At 40.4% G+C, this 16,832-nt stretch overlaps 1 long non-coding RNA gene across 1 annotated transcript; it reads left to right on the top strand.

Moving 5' to 3' along the window:
- Nucleotides 1–12,250: 12,250 nt before the first annotated feature.
- Nucleotides 12,251–15,763, top strand: LOC135241793 (uncharacterized). The gene is made up of 2 exons (XR_010326112.1): nt 12,251–12,411; nt 13,941–15,763. It is a non-coding gene; the product is annotated as an uncharacterized LOC135241793 (long non-coding RNA).
- Nucleotides 15,764–16,832: the final 1,069 nt, after the last annotated feature.

Genomic DNA, 16,832 nt, shown 5'->3' with positions numbered 1-16,832 from the left:
GACAATAAAGTTGAATCTAATCTAAGCTAATCTATTAAGTGATATCACTCAATTATTCCACATAAAGAGGATGCTGGGAATATAATTTAGTATAGTCCCCCGTGACCCTGACCAGGATAAGCGGGTATAGATAATGGATGGATGGATGGATGGATGGATGTGAGTATAGTCATGATACCAGCTATACACTCCAGAGCAGGGATCTTAGTCCTGGAGGCCAACAGTGTCTGTAGTTTCTGTGGTTTTCTTTCCATCAGTAGCCTATTTAACCTGGAAACATGACCGCACAACCATCTATGACTAAAATGTATCACTAATGGCCTGAAAAAACATAGAAGTCAGGACAGACTACAGCACTTAAAGACTTGAGTTTGAGATCCCTGGTTTAGATCCTCTGGAAAGGGAAGTTACTGTTTGTAGGACTGAGTTTCCAGAAGTCTGATTGGGTCTGCCAAATTTTATCCAGTGCTTGGTATAGGTCAAGAGTTGAGTTTGCTTGAATCTCTGTCTCCTATTGGAGCACCACCTACTCAAGATCATGACTTGTTAAAATAAGTAACTAAACATTAGTTTATTAGTGAATCATATCCCTGGAAATTGGGAGGACATGTCTTACATAATTGGACTACTCATTGGGCCTTCCTTCCATAGAAATTAACAGGCATATCTCAATCATGAGGGTAACGACTAAATCCCAGGAGACTGCTATTTTGTATGAGAGTCTTATAATACCACAAGATTATAGGCCTGACAAGTTGAAGGTCAGGGCATGTAGATGCTAGGCTAGATTTTTAATTTTACACATAGAAACACTTGAGGGCAGGATTTGCATAGTTTTATAGATAACTTTGACAAAAGCAAGGCTGAATGTATGTGGTTTATCAGTACCTCAAATGAGCCCAGCAAAGTGGGTTTCCAGGAATAATGTTCTTTAAGGGTCAACAAAGATAATAGTTTTGATGCTCTTTTTTTCAACTTGTTCCTATTAGTCCTTAGTTATCTAGGGTTTACAAGGCTATTCTATTCGATGATCTTTCTGAAAGGAAAAAAAAAACTTCGGCTTTTCAGCTCGCAACATAGTTTAAGTATTTATTTAGATCCTAAAATCTGCTTTAACGGGTACAACGCTGAGCTGTGCCGGGGCAGTTTGCTTTTTGTATGAATTTGGCAGCCTGCGGAGAGTGAGCTTTTTGCTCAGGACAGTTACTAACCCGCTTTTGCGAGCGAGAGCTATTACAGCAGTTCAAGAGTGACGATACAACACACCCACACGACTTCACACACCGGAGACGGAGAACAGTGTGAAGCGGTGAGTTTCAGACCATTTTCTTCCTGCACGTGCGTGGGATTATTTACGCCTCTAAAGCAACTCGGTTTAACAGCACGTCGGCCAATTACCCAATCAGAAATTTCTCTACGAGTCTAATTTAGAGGGGAGTCATTGGATCCCTCTCTCCGCGGCCGTTTTAGGGTTTAGCTCTGACAGTGACAAATTACCCCTTTGCTCGCTAAAATTGGAAATTAAAAGCATTTCGAGTTGCTCATGCATTAATGCTAATGAGAAACCCAGTTATGATTTGCATGCAAAAGAGGGCCGTCTGTAACCTCCTCGTATTCTCCGAGCTCACGCTTTTCAAAGAGAAGAAAAGGAAACATGCTTTGTGCAAACTTCAGAAGTGACATTCACCTCTCCAAGTTCTGGTGTGCACGTAACTATGTGAAATCTGAGTCGTTTTCTTGTGTAGAGAAAACTGCTTACCACTAATATCCGCCAAATGTATAGCCAAATTGGGACAAAATGAAGCAAAGCAAAATTCTATTGGAGTTGGCAGTTGTCATACAGCCACAGGCGAGAAAAAGATGAATTAAGATAGGCCTATTTGCATTTTAATGCATATAGTATTTAATTGTTTTTAATCCGAATGTATCCTACAGTTCTATGAGACATGGCAACTGGCATGACAATTATTATTATTATTATTATTATTATTATTATTATTATTATTATTATTATAGTTGAGTAACTGGGTATTCTCTTTCATCTTTTGAGACTCTTAATGAATTCCCTTCACTGCATCCCACATCACTCCAGTCGTCCTGGTTGAACTTTGCCTTATATCTATAACATCTGTTACTGAGGACAAAATGCAATGCAGGTTCTACAGGCATGCCTTGTGTTTGGTGTTTTGCACATAAGGCGTAGAACTGTCATATTTCACAAAGGTTTTATTGTGCAATATTGTGTTTGGGACATCTACTGTTTAATTGCTGACCTAAATGATGTTTCTATGGTATGATAAATCTGATCAACAATGAGCCATGTCTGATGGAACACAGCTGCCTCCTTATAAGTGTCATTGTGTTTTTTTTTGCATTGCTTTAAATAATGGCTTGTTGCTTACTCAAAATAGATCATTACAGAGGACTCAAATATTCATTTTGTATGTCTGATGCTATTGGGTCAAATACTATTCATTCCTTCAGTTTATGAATGCAACACCCATTCAGGATCTGAACTCACAACTTTCTGGTTTTAAGGCTATATCTTCAAATTCTAAACAATGCTGCTTCCTAGATAAACCCCCTGCATATTATCACAACAGCCTGACTAGTATTTTTATATTTTTAAATTACTGGAAGCCAAACAACTGAATATAACATGGAGACAAAAATAGCCTGGGATTGTTATGCAAATTATAAAATTGATTAAGAAAATCTGATATTTGCATTCTCAGTGAAGTGGCCACAATCCTTTTTGATATGCTAATGTACAGAACCACAACTATGCAAAATATGTAATCTACTTCAATATCATATGTCATTATAAGACAGTAATATTCACAATCCTTTTTTTCTTGTGCTACAATTAATGTATATCTCAATTCATTAATTAGCAAACAAAGTGAAATCCGGACTTAATTTGTTTTTGTTTTTTCTTCCTTGCACCATGGCTTCAGTGAAATGGATTTTCTCTGATTGAAGAATGTGTAAAGAGCTGCAGCAGCTATGACACTTGCGTTTGTCATACCAGGTCAATTTAAGAAGGAGGAGGGAGCGGCAATTAAAAACTCTAACATTCATTAACGATTGTTTGATATGAATTAATTATTGTACACTGAAAAGCATGCCGCTGCTCTGGCTTCCCAATTAAGCTTTGTAATTAAAAACGTCAATATAAAAAATAAATAATTAATTTGGTACACTCATGGAGGTTATCTCTCTCTGTGTGTTTGGCATCGAGGCAGAACTGTGACCTCCAGCCAAATTCTATCACTGGGGATGCAAAAATAAGACTTTGCATCACCAATGATAACATGTTTGATGAAAGCCTTCACCAAGTTAAAATTCATATATCTGCACTGTTCAAATGTTGTCTTTATCTTGCGGAATCTATGATGACCTGCATTGTGGGTTTACTGGAGAGGTATATATCTTGAATATATCTTTAATGTTTAAAATGATATTTCTCTTGAAGTATCATTTTATAATAATTACGATATGAAATAATTATTTAAAAAGACTAAGGTGTCTTCATGTGTGACGTCTGGAGGAACAAATTGCTGGTATTAGAAATAGAAGGAAGAGTAAATTATGCTTTTATGTCAGAGCAACTGCCTTTAATGTCACTTAGCTGTGCTTTACTACATTAGCACTTTGCGATGGCCCCTTTTATTGCAGTAGTAGAAGTAACTGTGGTAATTGAGGTAGTATTGTCTTAATAATTGCAAATAACAGTGAATGTTTTAGTGTTAAAGGAAACATTCAACCCACTTAGTTAAATCCATTTGTTGCAACTTATGTTTGTTGCAGTAGTCATGTATGGGTTGTTTCAGAATTGTGGGTACATTTCTTGTTCAGAAATGAAACAAAAAAAACTGTTGTTTTTCCACTAAATTTGATTTATTCTCATGGAATACATTTTAAATGTAACATGTTTAATCATTACTGAGCTGAACCCTGTACAATTTAAAAGATTTTCATGAAAATCAACATGCAAAATGGAAAATGTGTCAATGTGTCAAATTTGTCAATTCACAAATTTAGTGAAATATGTAGTTAAAAAATGTAGGCTAATATGGTTTTAAAAATGAATTTCCTTATAAACCTTTGTCTGCACATCTATTCTTTATACGCTGAGGCTAACCAGATAAAGACATTTTGTTTTACAATTTAAAAATCAACCAATTTAATCAAAAAGTTGCCATGGTATATTTTTATTTTTTAAACATGTGTGAAAAATGAATGACATGCTCTGGTAATTCATTTAGTAAAAATGTTAGTAATGATAAAGCATCTGATCAAATTTTCAAATTTCATGACATATCTAATGATATTTTTGAGAGCCAAACCATGAGAAAAACAGCATTGACAGTGATATAACAGAGTCGATATGTGTAGCAGAGTTGACAAACAGATCTTAGAAATGTTAATACAAGAGCTGAAATAACTATCATAAAAGCAAATTTTGCCACTGACTGAAACTTTTTTGAAAATCTGAGCACAAACTTTTAAGTTAACTAAAGTCCCTTTCATACATGGAACCCATAATATTGCTGGGATCAAATATCTGGGTTAGGTAGTGGTTTTCCCCATTCACACATAGGAAATTTCTGTTTCAAGACTGTTCACATGACATAACTGTTCTATATAGATGGATGGATATATTATTAGGCAATGTAGGGCATTTAATGTTATCGTTTTATAAGTTTGTCTTTGAAATCGGCTGATATTTTGCTGAATAATAGTTTTGGCATAGATGAAACATTTTTAGCCAATATAGCTTATAGCTAACACTAACAATGGAAGCATGGTTTATCAACTAAAAATCAATACTCATATCAGTTGTTTTCAGTAAAATGCAATGAATAAAATTCTGTTAGCCAGGTTAAATAGCTAGCATTATCTGCAATTGATATGCGTCACTAGCCAACGTGCTACATTGTTAAGTTAAAAAAGCACCTTAAATCTTAATTGTGTTTTTACAAACAAGTTGCCAGATTTCCCTCGCAAAATCACACAATGCAGCTTCAATAGCCAATCTTCTACATGCAAAGTCGTCACCTGTATCACTGCTGCTTTTCAGCTTCTGACAGTGCTATGTCCCTCTAATAGAATTGTAATTTGAATGGGAAGATGTGCTAATTGTTTAGTTATATTCCAGTATGCTTATAATTATTGATGGGGGAGTGAGGCTTCATTGAACCAAAAATGGGAGGAGCTACCATATAGCATCAGTAAATCAATGGTTTGGCTTAATGACTGCATTAGCTGTGGATAGAAATATTTTTGATTAGTTCAAACAAGTTAATGAGTGACAGCTGAGTGTAGCTCCACCCTAAAACATTCATGAAACCTCAATCCAACCATCACTAGTTATAGTAATGCAAAATACATTCATTTTATTCAGAAACATTTAACGATAGTTACCTATCATCAACTCTGTTTCCATTAAGCCGCAACAGAGTCGACAGTAACAGAATTGATGTTTGTCACTATTTTGCAATTCAGCTCCATGTGGTGACCTCAAACCAAGTGCCACATGGCATGCCTAAAAACACAGTTTTCTGGATTTCCATCCATCCATCCATTATCTATGCCCGTTTATCCTGAGCACGGCTGTGGAGGGTGCTGGAGCCTATTCCAGCGTGCATTGGATGAGAAGCAGGAATACACTCTGGATATTTTATATAATTTGCTATTTTTATTTGAACAATTTAATTTTTAAAATAGCAAATGGTTAATCCAGTGGATGCAAAATATACCTGCAATTCTGAAATGGCCCATGTAGCTTGATTTATTTTCGTATGCTCACCTCAAGAATGTTAAAGGATAGGAACACTATTATCTACACATTCCCATGGATGTATAGATGGCAGATTTTGAAATGCATAAGGAAATGACAGGTAGCGGAGAGCTTGAACACCGATGTATATCAGGGTTGGCATCAATTCAATTTTCATTCAGTCAGGTCAGGAAATGAATTGCTATTCAATTCACTAAATTGGCATTTTTAAATGAATGAATTGATTTTTACTTGAATTGCAGAACTAGTTGATTTGAAAGAGAATTGTCTCCAACAGTGATGTGCATGTACTTCTACTTTTGAACAGGGATGGCATTCTTTATTTCAGTCAATCATGTCTGATTTGTCATAATCACAGGAACAGCCCACTTATCAATGCACATATGATGATATGGAAAGCTGTATTATCCACTGTAGATTTTGAAAATATATTTTTGGTGTTTTTAAATTCCTTTAAATCATATTTGTACTCACACAGAACATGCCATACATTTATTTTGCTATGCCCTGAGTTGTAGGTACACACAAACTTCTTTTTTTAACATTATAAGAGAAACAGTAAGTAATGTGAAGCAGAATTCAGTATAATGGCTTATTAATAATCTTAAAAAGGTGAAAGTGTGAAATCACAGAAAGGAAAGCAGTTTGTTCTGTGTCCACCTACACACTTCACTTGTCCTAGGATTATTTTCAAACTTTTACCCACATGAATGAGGTCTGCATGTTCAATTATACTATTAAGGGGGGTCCAATAGTGATTCTTTTTGTAGAGAGAGAAGTTCATTTTGGATTACCATTACACTTCCTGTTTTGTTTGTAGTGCTTGTGGGATAGCCATCTTGCTGGAGTGTGGCCCACTAAGATGTTGTATGTGTGGCTCAACTTCATGCAAGCACAACAGCCCTGGAATATATATGATAAGAATAATAAGATGATAAGAAAGAAGGGAAACAGAAAGAGAGATAAGAGGGAGGGGGAGAGCGGCAGGCTCCAAAACAGGATTACCAAAAGTATAAGGCATATGTGATTACTGTAACAAGTACACTTCCAAGAGCCCAGGCTTCAACAGTACACAGAATATGTAAATACCACTGCCTGAGGAGTCAATTAGAGCTAAACTTCTTTGTTTCAAGATGATATCTGAACATTAAAAATTTAAAAAGCACAAAAATATTTCTAAAATTGTGGTTCCAGAGATGCCGCTAGTATATTTATTGTTAACAAATAGCTTAATAACTCAACATAAAATGACTTATTCATGTCTGGTGGCATCTCCACGCTGAATTTGGCTTATAGTAAATTATCCAATTTTATGTGTTGTTTAAATATGCATCTTCTCTCAACTTTTGTATAATGGCAGCAGACATTTCTGTCACTTACTGTATGTGCTAAATCCTTCTTAAGGAAAAAAGAGTGGTGTCATGTGAAGACCCTCCTAAAATACAGAAGATGGAATTATAGTTAGATTTAAGGAATCTAGTGAACTGGACATCAGGAGAAATTGACGTTCATGGTCACGTTCAGAATTATTGGCACTGAAGGTGCAAGTCAAATGCAGTCATTTGTGTGGTCAAGCTGAAGACTCTTTTACAGCAGAAAACTTCAGAGATCATTGAGAATCAGAGTGTATCTGGCCTAGCTGTGTGGAGCTGTTATTGCTGAAAAAATAACTCAAAGGAAGAATCGCTTTGACAAAAAAGGAGTCTGACAAATTTATTTAATTATTGTGAAGTCATGGCCATGCCTCTTCAACACTACATCGCGAGCTTCGATTGGCCCAGTCCCTTTGTGTCAAAGAGCATCGAATCAATTAGAGCCCTGTTTTCACCTCGAAATAGATGGTTTTTTAAAGCGCGGGCCAGCAGGTCTCTTCTTGTCCAGTCCGGTTTCAGAAAGGCAGGTTCCGGCAAAATTAAAGCATTGACATGTCCGGGATCCTCAGGTGGGTAGTGAGAGGCCTTTGCCTCGGGGGTTACACATTTCTGAGAGCAGCACTAGCGGGCAAATTAAGGTCAGCCTCATTTCAAATCCCATGTTTCGCGAGGCACAGAGAGAGCAGGAGTAATGGCTCTGAATGTGCTGGCAAAGCAGACTCCTTTGAGGGCGCTTCAGTGTCCTCTACACATCCAGCCCTTTACAGGCTATCAGACGTCTAGCTCAGAGAATCTGTCAGGCCTGCTATGGCCGTTGGTTGTGGATGGGTTTAGAGTGGTCATGTTTCCTGTAACACCCTTTAAAATGCTGAACCAATGAGAGAGCAGTAGGATACAACATGAGGACCATCTGAGCCTCTTCGTGAAGTAAACATTGTAGCAGAAGGTAGATAGCGCTTTCTCTATTCATTGCTGTGGCATGGTGCCCAGTGTAGTCACCAACCAGGTGAGGATTGAGTAAGAACTCTCAGGTGGGTCGGGAACTGGATGACTGCCATGTATTCCCCGGTGAAAGCAACAGCAGAAGATGAAGAGAGGCTAAATCGAATGTAACTGAAAATGAAGCAGCGAGGAAGAATGACTGTTATTTAGAGCTAGTACAACCAGACCTGCTGTAGCAGCAAGTTCATGTCGCCACCTTCTCCTGCTACAGCAGGCTGTGGCCTTGTAGCATGCCTGGTGAAGACCAACAGAAACACTTGGGCTGATTTATAATCAGTCACTGCTGTGGGAGCTGTAGGTTAAGGCTACTGCTGACTATGGGCCTGAAGCTCCCCCAGGCTTTGGAAGACAAGAAGAAGCTGACAGTGGCCAAAGAACAGCAGAGCTATCCGCTCTTCCTCCATCCCTCCCAGTGTCACAATTACCATAAATGAACAGAAGCAAATGTCAAATCCATAAAAAATCAATGGATGCAAAGTTACTTGGCTTACACACAGATGTCTACCACCCCCCCCCCCCCCCCAATCCCAATCAAACCTTGGAGCTCACCTGCATTTTTCATCATTCAGGAAAGCACAGACAAATTGCACACATCTTGCTTTTAATGCCATTAAATTTTATCTGGTGAATGTTTAATCAGATGCTTATTGCTAGAAGGCAAAGGTGCTGGGAATTTAATTTTTGGAAGCACACGATCTGCACATAGATTGATCTGTAATGCTTGCAGTAAACTTAATGCTGTGAGCGTCCTTCCCAGGATGGCCATTTTGTTTTCCTTTATCTCTCACATTGTTTCACACTGTGAGAGAGGTGACCTGGTTACTCTTATTACAACAGCTGTTTTTGTCCTAAATTAAACTTTGTAACAACAAAGGATAATAAATTTGTCCTTTCTAAAAACATCCAAATTTGCTTTGAGTCATTGTAATGCAAACAAAGGTGACAATTACTTATTAATTATTATGTTGTTTAATTACTGAAGACAAAACATGGATCAAGAATATTGATAACACTAACCGGGATATAAAATCCATGAAAATTGTTGCAATGTAATAATAACTTTATGCATTTGTCCGACGGCTCTTACACGTGCATTTGCCAAGTCTGGTTTCAATTAAAAATAATAAGGTGCAAAGAGGTGTCCTTCAAGCAGGCTTAAATGGAAGCAAAATATGCAGTGTTTCTCTTGCCTCAATTGAAATTCTGCTTATCAGTCTCCTCGCCTAGCAAAAGGTGAAAGGTCACTTTAAGAAGGCAGCGAGTCTTTTTTCACATAATTGAGGAGAGTTTTGAATTAATTGTATAATTAATCTTGTCAAATTAAGCTACACAGAAGTCAGACCCTTTATTACGCATTCTGGAATATTCCAAATTGCTTTAATGCAAAATCTGTCGCCAGAATGCACTTTGTTCTTTTGTGATAAAATGAGGGAAGTTTTAACTGCAATGAAAAGAGTTAGCCATAATAACTAGTTATTAGTTCTTATCACGAAGGTTCCTTGGTGTAATTAATTTCTCTACACAGTGGTTATAATGATTTTAAAAAGGCATGGATTATTTAATTATATACATAAATGAAAATAGAAAATGATTTTGAGTTAATGGGATGCTAAATGCAAACCTCAGGTGAATGTCCACGGTGTGTACCGCTCAAGCTTCTGAGCTGTACACAACATATGTCCAATTAGGTTTGTTAGCAGCTTGGTTGTGAGCAATCAGTGCATGTATAAAATAATATACTCAAACAAGGCTTTTTAAAGGCTGTTCATTGCCACTCTGTGCACAAGCATGTGTGTGTGTGTGTGTGTATGTGTGTACAAATGACAGAGACAGGCAGTCTGTAATCCCCTCAGTCGCAACTGAAATTTTCACCCAAGTTCGTGAATCTGTTGTGCATGAATGAATATGCTAACCTATGTTTCCATATATACAGTAGCTGTTTTGTCTTGAAGGTAATTGCATTACTTGTTCAGCTTGCCTATTCTAACGTGGATACGGATTAAAACAGGCATGTATGATGCCACTTGCACACAGAATTGATTGCTAAGCAACGACTCATTAAGCAAATAAGGCAGCTGCCAATGAGGAAAGGAAAAGTTCAAGTTAAAATGACAAAGAACTTAATTACTAATGAGAGAAGTAATTTAATGATTATACATTGTTCGTGCTTCTGAAGCATGTGACTGAACACGATTTTAAGCAGATAAATATCAATTTCGGTTGCATTTAATTTCCCCTTATTTTAGTAACAAGGACATCAGTTAATGACCGGATTTCATTTACATAAGGCTTTTCACCCTTTTTCAAGAATAAAGCACTTAAAGAACTTTTTAGTGGATGCAGGGGTGGCTTGCACACATCCCAACCACCACTAATGGTTGGGTATGTGTAGCCTCCGTCTGGATAATGAGGGCAGCCATTTTACACCAGAACACTCACCACACATCAGCTGAGGTAGATATGAAGGAATTTACATAAAATGAGGGATGATTAGATGGCCAGATTGAATGGCATATTTATTTAGAATGAAATTCCTCTTTGTGTTTAAAAAGTGAGTCTTAAAACACTTCATTATGCACTATGTACATACGGGTAGCATGTAATGGATCTTGTACAAGAATAGTACTTCTTTGAATCACTGAAATTCACTGTGTATTCCTTAGTTTGGAGAACTGTCTTCAGAAATAAAACAATTGGTGTTTGACTATGGACAAAGGACCTGCTGGATATTATTGATTGATGGTTATTTCCCCGTGCTCCACTAGGAACACCTTGGTCTTATCCAAAAATGTGTCCGTATTGAACAAACAAAGCCTGTGCTCTAAGTAATCTCCTGACTTATTATTTATTCAGCAGATTTTTGCTATTACATATAAAATTAAATCAATCACCAACTTAACGTGGATCCACAGTAATCACTTCAATACTGGACAGAGGATGGGGCTTGACCCACATTGCTGTAGTAACCGTCTTTCTCTTATGTGAAGAGCTTATCTGCCTTTTCTCAGCATGAATCTGACTTCTCATTAAATAAAAGTTTGCAGCGGGGAAAACGCAATCATGGTGCGGTCGATTTAAGGTCAAGCCGTGAGTTACAGCGTGCTCTCTCCAGGTGGAATGTGTTAATCTTCCGGTCAAGCACGACTGGCCCTGATTGGTTCTGTTGAGAGTGAAGCGGCCAGCCTGGTTCTGGTGCAGCAGCACAGGAAAGTGGAGGGAGAACCCAAACCACCCTGCCCTAGATGGCTTTCAGTTCCTGCCCAGAGCTTTCACTTAATTTTGAATGTGCGGGGAAAGCTCCCAAATGCAAATAGAGCCAAACGAAACGCAAGAGCTGCAGCGCGATGATTACAGCTGGGAGCTAATGATTTCTCAACACCGAGGTCAGGTGGGGTTTAATTAGGAGAAACACAATCGGTGTCGGCTTTCACAGGCAGCGAGCCCTAGCCCCACACTTGCCCCAGAGCACAAACCTATCCGAGTCAGCATTCCATGTTCCAGTAAAAGGAGCAGGATTGCTCTGGAACAGGAACGAGGGAATGGGAGGAGGGTCAGTGGTTAATGAGAGAAAGAATACGGGATCACACTGAAGTTGCACAAAATTGTGTCTATTCAATCCCTTCCATCCACCACTTGCAAAAAAGGAGGAGCAGGTTCAAAACAAAATGTGTGAAATAAAGACTTTGTAGGTGTTTGTGTGTTGTTTGTGATTCTGACTCATTCTCTTTCAGTCTTTGCCCAGTTGTGTAGGAGCAGCTGAATTCAGCAATGGACATCCTAATAAGCGTTCCCTCATTTCTGTCCATGGGTGTTGGTGCACGAATCTGGCCGTGCGTGTGAGCTGGCAGCAACCCGGTCACGTGTCCGCGGCCGGTGTCCTTGATTATTTAATCACTGCCATCAGAGGATCAGTTACTTCCTGTCGATATGTAATTAACACAAATGATCAGAGGTGGTACCCTGCAGCCAGTTCTGGTGTGGGTCCAGCCCAGCTCTCATCATCCAACACGCTCAGCACCAGTGGGCTAATCGGGATTCATCAGCCACACCTGAGACGAGGCTGCTGCTGTCATTCACAGGCTCGTATTGACCAATGAAAAGACTTTGCTCTATACAGCGAAACTGCATTTGTATCCTTTCACTGAGTCTGTCGCTGCATGTCCTCTCTCAGGCTAAACTAAACCATACCAAGGCCGTGTCTGCTTGTGGACTAAAGGAGGACCACAAGTAGAGGTACCACATTTCTTCAGATCTTTCCTACATTGCAACTCGTTCTCCTGGATGCGGTTAAAGCCAGGGCAGTGGTCTGGTGATTTGACGGTGAAGGATCTGAAGATGTCTAGTGGGTAGAGTGCAGCTCCTTTGCTTGTCAGGACAATTATTTGCACAATCACCAGGTACCAAATAGTCCCCCATTAAGAGTGCTGGGAAGGAGTGGGGGGGGGGGTGGGGGGCAGGGAGACAGGGGGCTTCAACAAATCTCTGTTTCATGCTGGTAATTCAATGTTATAAATGAAAAATGAAATGGTACATGTCAGTGACTTATTGTGTCATCTTAAGCCCCCCAAAACTTTGTAACATCTTACCCCATTCAACAGTTTGTCAGGAGTACCAACAAGAGCTTCACACAATTTGTTAAAAAAATGTTTTCTCATTCTTCGGATCTCCTATTTATGAAATGATTCCTCGGCCCCTAGAGATAGGGCCAAGGACCAGTGAAATCATATCAGAAATGGGAGGTCCAAAGAACAAGAGCTTCATATGTCAAAAAAAATGTTTCTCTTATTCTTTGGATTCTACTGCCCCTTGGCCTTCTTCTCTTCTAATGCCTTAAAAGCTGTCCTTAAGCTGGGCTTCCCATCTGTAAGCCTGTTGCACAGCCAGGTCTGTAATGTGAAGATCAAAGAGAAAATTAATCTTTCTCAATCAAATCAAAACAAGGGCGGCTGGAGTGGGGAAAGCCTTCGCGGCATCGGTTAAAAAATTAGACAGAGAAATAGGACTGTATTTCTTTTTTAAGTATTAGCTCCTCGTAGCTTGTCGTCTGGGTTATTCTCTCTCTCTCTCCAGCCCCGGAGCCTTTGATTAATTCATTAATTCACAACAAAGCCAAATTACACTTCGGTTTGGTTCCTCAAATTGGATACATCAACAATTCCCTTTCGCCAAGGAAAAAAAAAAACGCCTGCGCTAAGAAGAAAATAGATCTCCCCTCATTTGGCTTAATAATTTTCTGTTTTCATGTTTTATTTATGCCTGGCAGGGCTGCTGGGTCTCGTTAATCACTGGCGCAATGAGGCAGATCAGTCGTTGGGTATCGATCGATGCTCGCGCTCTCGCCCCTGAGCCGCAGTCAGTGTGACTTTAAGACTCGTAATGCAAACAGCTGCCCACAGGACACATTACCCCGCTCTTTTTTCAATATCGACGCGATTGGAATCATTATCGGCGTCGCCCGCCTCGTCATAATCGTCCATCATCCTCTCCGCGTTCCGCCGTTAGAACCCTGGGAGCGGCATTCTAGAACGGGTCCCCCTGCTCCATGGCAACTTCGACTATGCTGACTCCATGCTTTTTTTAGTCTCGGAATGTGCTGACAGGCATGGCATGCAAAGGGGGTTTCGGGTGGTGGGGTGGTGGGGGGGGGGGTGTGGAACAGAGGGTTGCTGAGGGGAGAGCGGGCTCTGTGGTTTAGGATGCAGGATGGGTCTCTCCAAATGTATTGATCCGCCTAAATGCCGCGGGGCCCGTTCCCCAACCAGGCCCGCCGTACATCATCGCTGCCATGACGGAGGAATTTTCTGGACACGTTGGGAGTTTGGGCCGTTGAGGAGGAGGAGGAGGAGGAGGAGAGAGGAGTGAAATCAGAATGGAGGAAGCATCATGACCGGCCTTGCACACAACCAAGGACACTGCCTCGACCCTGCCTTTTCACTGTCTCAATACCACCGCATCACTGCACTGGTGCACACGCGATTTTAAAACATCCCACGGAAACTCCCATTCCACTTTGCCAAATGGGTTTTTCACACCCCGAACTTCCCATACGAGGTCCATGAACTCCAGAGGGCACAGACAAACAAACAAGCAAACAAACCCCTGAAGCGCACGTTGCCAACTGCCGCATCTTTTCACCCAGTCGACTGCAGAGAGGCTATGGCTATTTCAGTGCCGCCCTGTGGTGCTGCCAGCCACGGTCGGCACTGGCACGCGTAGCGACTGCAGCACGTAAACGTTTGTCGCGATCCGTTTGAGTTCCTCTTGACAAGGACAGCGAGTGGCTCGCCGTGTTATTGGCCATAAATAACAGTGAGAGGAGTCTTTTATTGGCCCCGAGGGGTGGATTTCATCAGCAGAGAGACAGTGGCAAACAGAAGGACACAGAGACAGGTGTAACAGAGGCAGAGACACAGGTAAGGGCATACGCATTGGTAAAGATACAGGTACTTAGATACAGCCAGCCCCACCCCCCCCCCCCCCCCCCCCGGTCTCCCATTAAAAGCACCTCAGTTTCCTTCTTTAGCCCCTTGTCACAGCCAGTATGAATGAGTCCGCCCCATGTAATACAACTCCCCCCTTCGCTCACCCTGTAAGCAGAAACATACCGAGACGTTCATTGCCCATGGCATTACCCTCCCTTGAACCTTGAATAGAAAACGAAAAACTGTTTTATGCGTACTAAAAGTAGCAGCCGCTCTTGGCCCTGACATTTACCCTTTCCAATCAACTCTACTTTTATTTCACAAAAGTCCCAAACCTCTCCTGGTAAGCCTGGCTACCGGGCTGCATGTGTCTCATTGTACTGCAGGCAGACAGGTGGCTAACGTGGAGTAGCGTCCCCAGAGAGGCGTCCCCACCCCCAAATGAGCCCGCTCCTGGCCTGGGCGCTGAGGGGGGGAGGGGGGGGCGGACACCCACGTGGGCGCAAGTTGGCCTGTCACCTGGACCGGTTTTTGGGGACGGTGCCAGACCAAGGTTGGAGGGTATTGCCAAGCTGTGATGTCCCCTGGCTGACTGCCTTCTCTCCACTGCTCATGCACCCCCTGGATCAAGTGACCCAGTGTCTCCGAGATATGCTCTTTGGCAGCCAGACAGAATATTTAAATTGTTTTTTTGAACATCTGAATATTTATAATTTTTTTGTACACCAGGACATTGTCCCCTACATGGCATTGTATTTCTGTCCTTTAAGAACCTTTTTAGAAACACGAAATAGCAACGAGGGATAAACTTTAAAAATATGCCTGGGTCCAGCATGTACTCCTGTCCTTGTAGTGTATACACCCCCTGTGCGGTTGAGAGTAAGCAGGTTTTTTTTAAATTAACTACATTGCCATTGTCCTTAACCTTCAATGACAGTTTTAAGCAGGTGTTTTGTGTATTCTTAACTCAACAACACTATGAGTTAATCAGGTTCTGAAATTACTCGAAAATGCTGTGCAAGCAATAAAAGAAATTACTCCTGACAAATGATATTATTCAAACTGAAGGACAATTCACAGAGCATGCATATTGTACCCGGGACCTAAATTGGTAAAGACCACTGCTGGCAATTGCTTGTATTGTGTGAGGATGAAGCTGATTACTTCTGAGCAGGATTTAAAAACACCCTGTTCCTCCATCATTATTTCTCAGTGATAATGGGCTTGGGGTGGAGGGTCTTCTCCAGAGATCCACCCCCAGCCCCCTAGCCCCCCCACCCCAAGACAATGTGGACACCAGGGAGATGTGTGTCTTCGCAGAGAAAGTCTATGCAATTTAAACCTGCCTTAGGCATGTAGATATTATTCCCAAATGACACCACTTAAAATTAATGTAAATTATTTTAGTGGTTTTCTTCTTAACATTCTCCTTTAGATGCCCTTTTAAATCCTATCTCGGAAGCCTCTGTTCTGTGAAATGGAGAATTTTTCTGGGTGAAATCTTGGCAGACAGTCTTTTGTGGTGGGGGTGTGGGGGAAAGTGTTTAAGCTACACACGGAGACCACGATTATTACACTGGTAATTAGGTGTGCTGTGCCATCCATTTTAGAATATGTGATATGCGATAAGATAGAACTTGATTTATCCAATTTTGTTGTATATGTGTTACTACAGGCTAAAGGTTTATTCAATGTCAAATTCTCTCTCTCTCTTTCACACTCTCTCTCTCTCTCTCTCTCTCTCTCGAAGAATGGTGTATTGGACATGGTTTTTTGGCTTCTGTGCCCAGCACTCCCTCACCCACATGGGAAAAAAAAAAATTCTCACACTCTCCCACAGTCTTTCACAGCCATCAAAAGTCTTTCATAATCTCTCAGTTTCCCATTATAATCAATCACTTTCACTTTGCATTAAATATCTCCTAAAAACAATTTATATATTTAACGATAAATATGAATTAATAGAACGAAAAATTTGTAGCTATTACCCAGATCACCTTCCGTAAAGGTCTTCCAAAATGTTTGTGTGTGTGTGTTTGTGTGCACCAGGTTTGTAAAAGGGGTGTGTGTCATTTTAATTTGAAGTAAATACTGCCCTCTCTATGACATAAATGATCTCTGCATAGACTAGCATTTTGGAAAGTGTCAGCCTTCACAACAAAGAAAGATCCTCTCAGAGGACAGAGAGGCCGATCCGTCACTGCATGTCATAAAACTTAATGGAAAATTCCT

Source organism: Anguilla rostrata, chromosome 1 (genome assembly GCF_018555375.3).
Source record: "Anguilla rostrata isolate EN2019 chromosome 1, ASM1855537v3, whole genome shotgun sequence".
In the NCBI taxonomy this organism is placed as follows: Eukaryota; Metazoa; Chordata; class Actinopteri; order Anguilliformes; family Anguillidae; genus Anguilla; species Anguilla rostrata.
The sequence above is the reverse complement of the archived record's forward strand: the minus strand, read 5'-3'. Positions and strand labels throughout refer to the sequence as shown.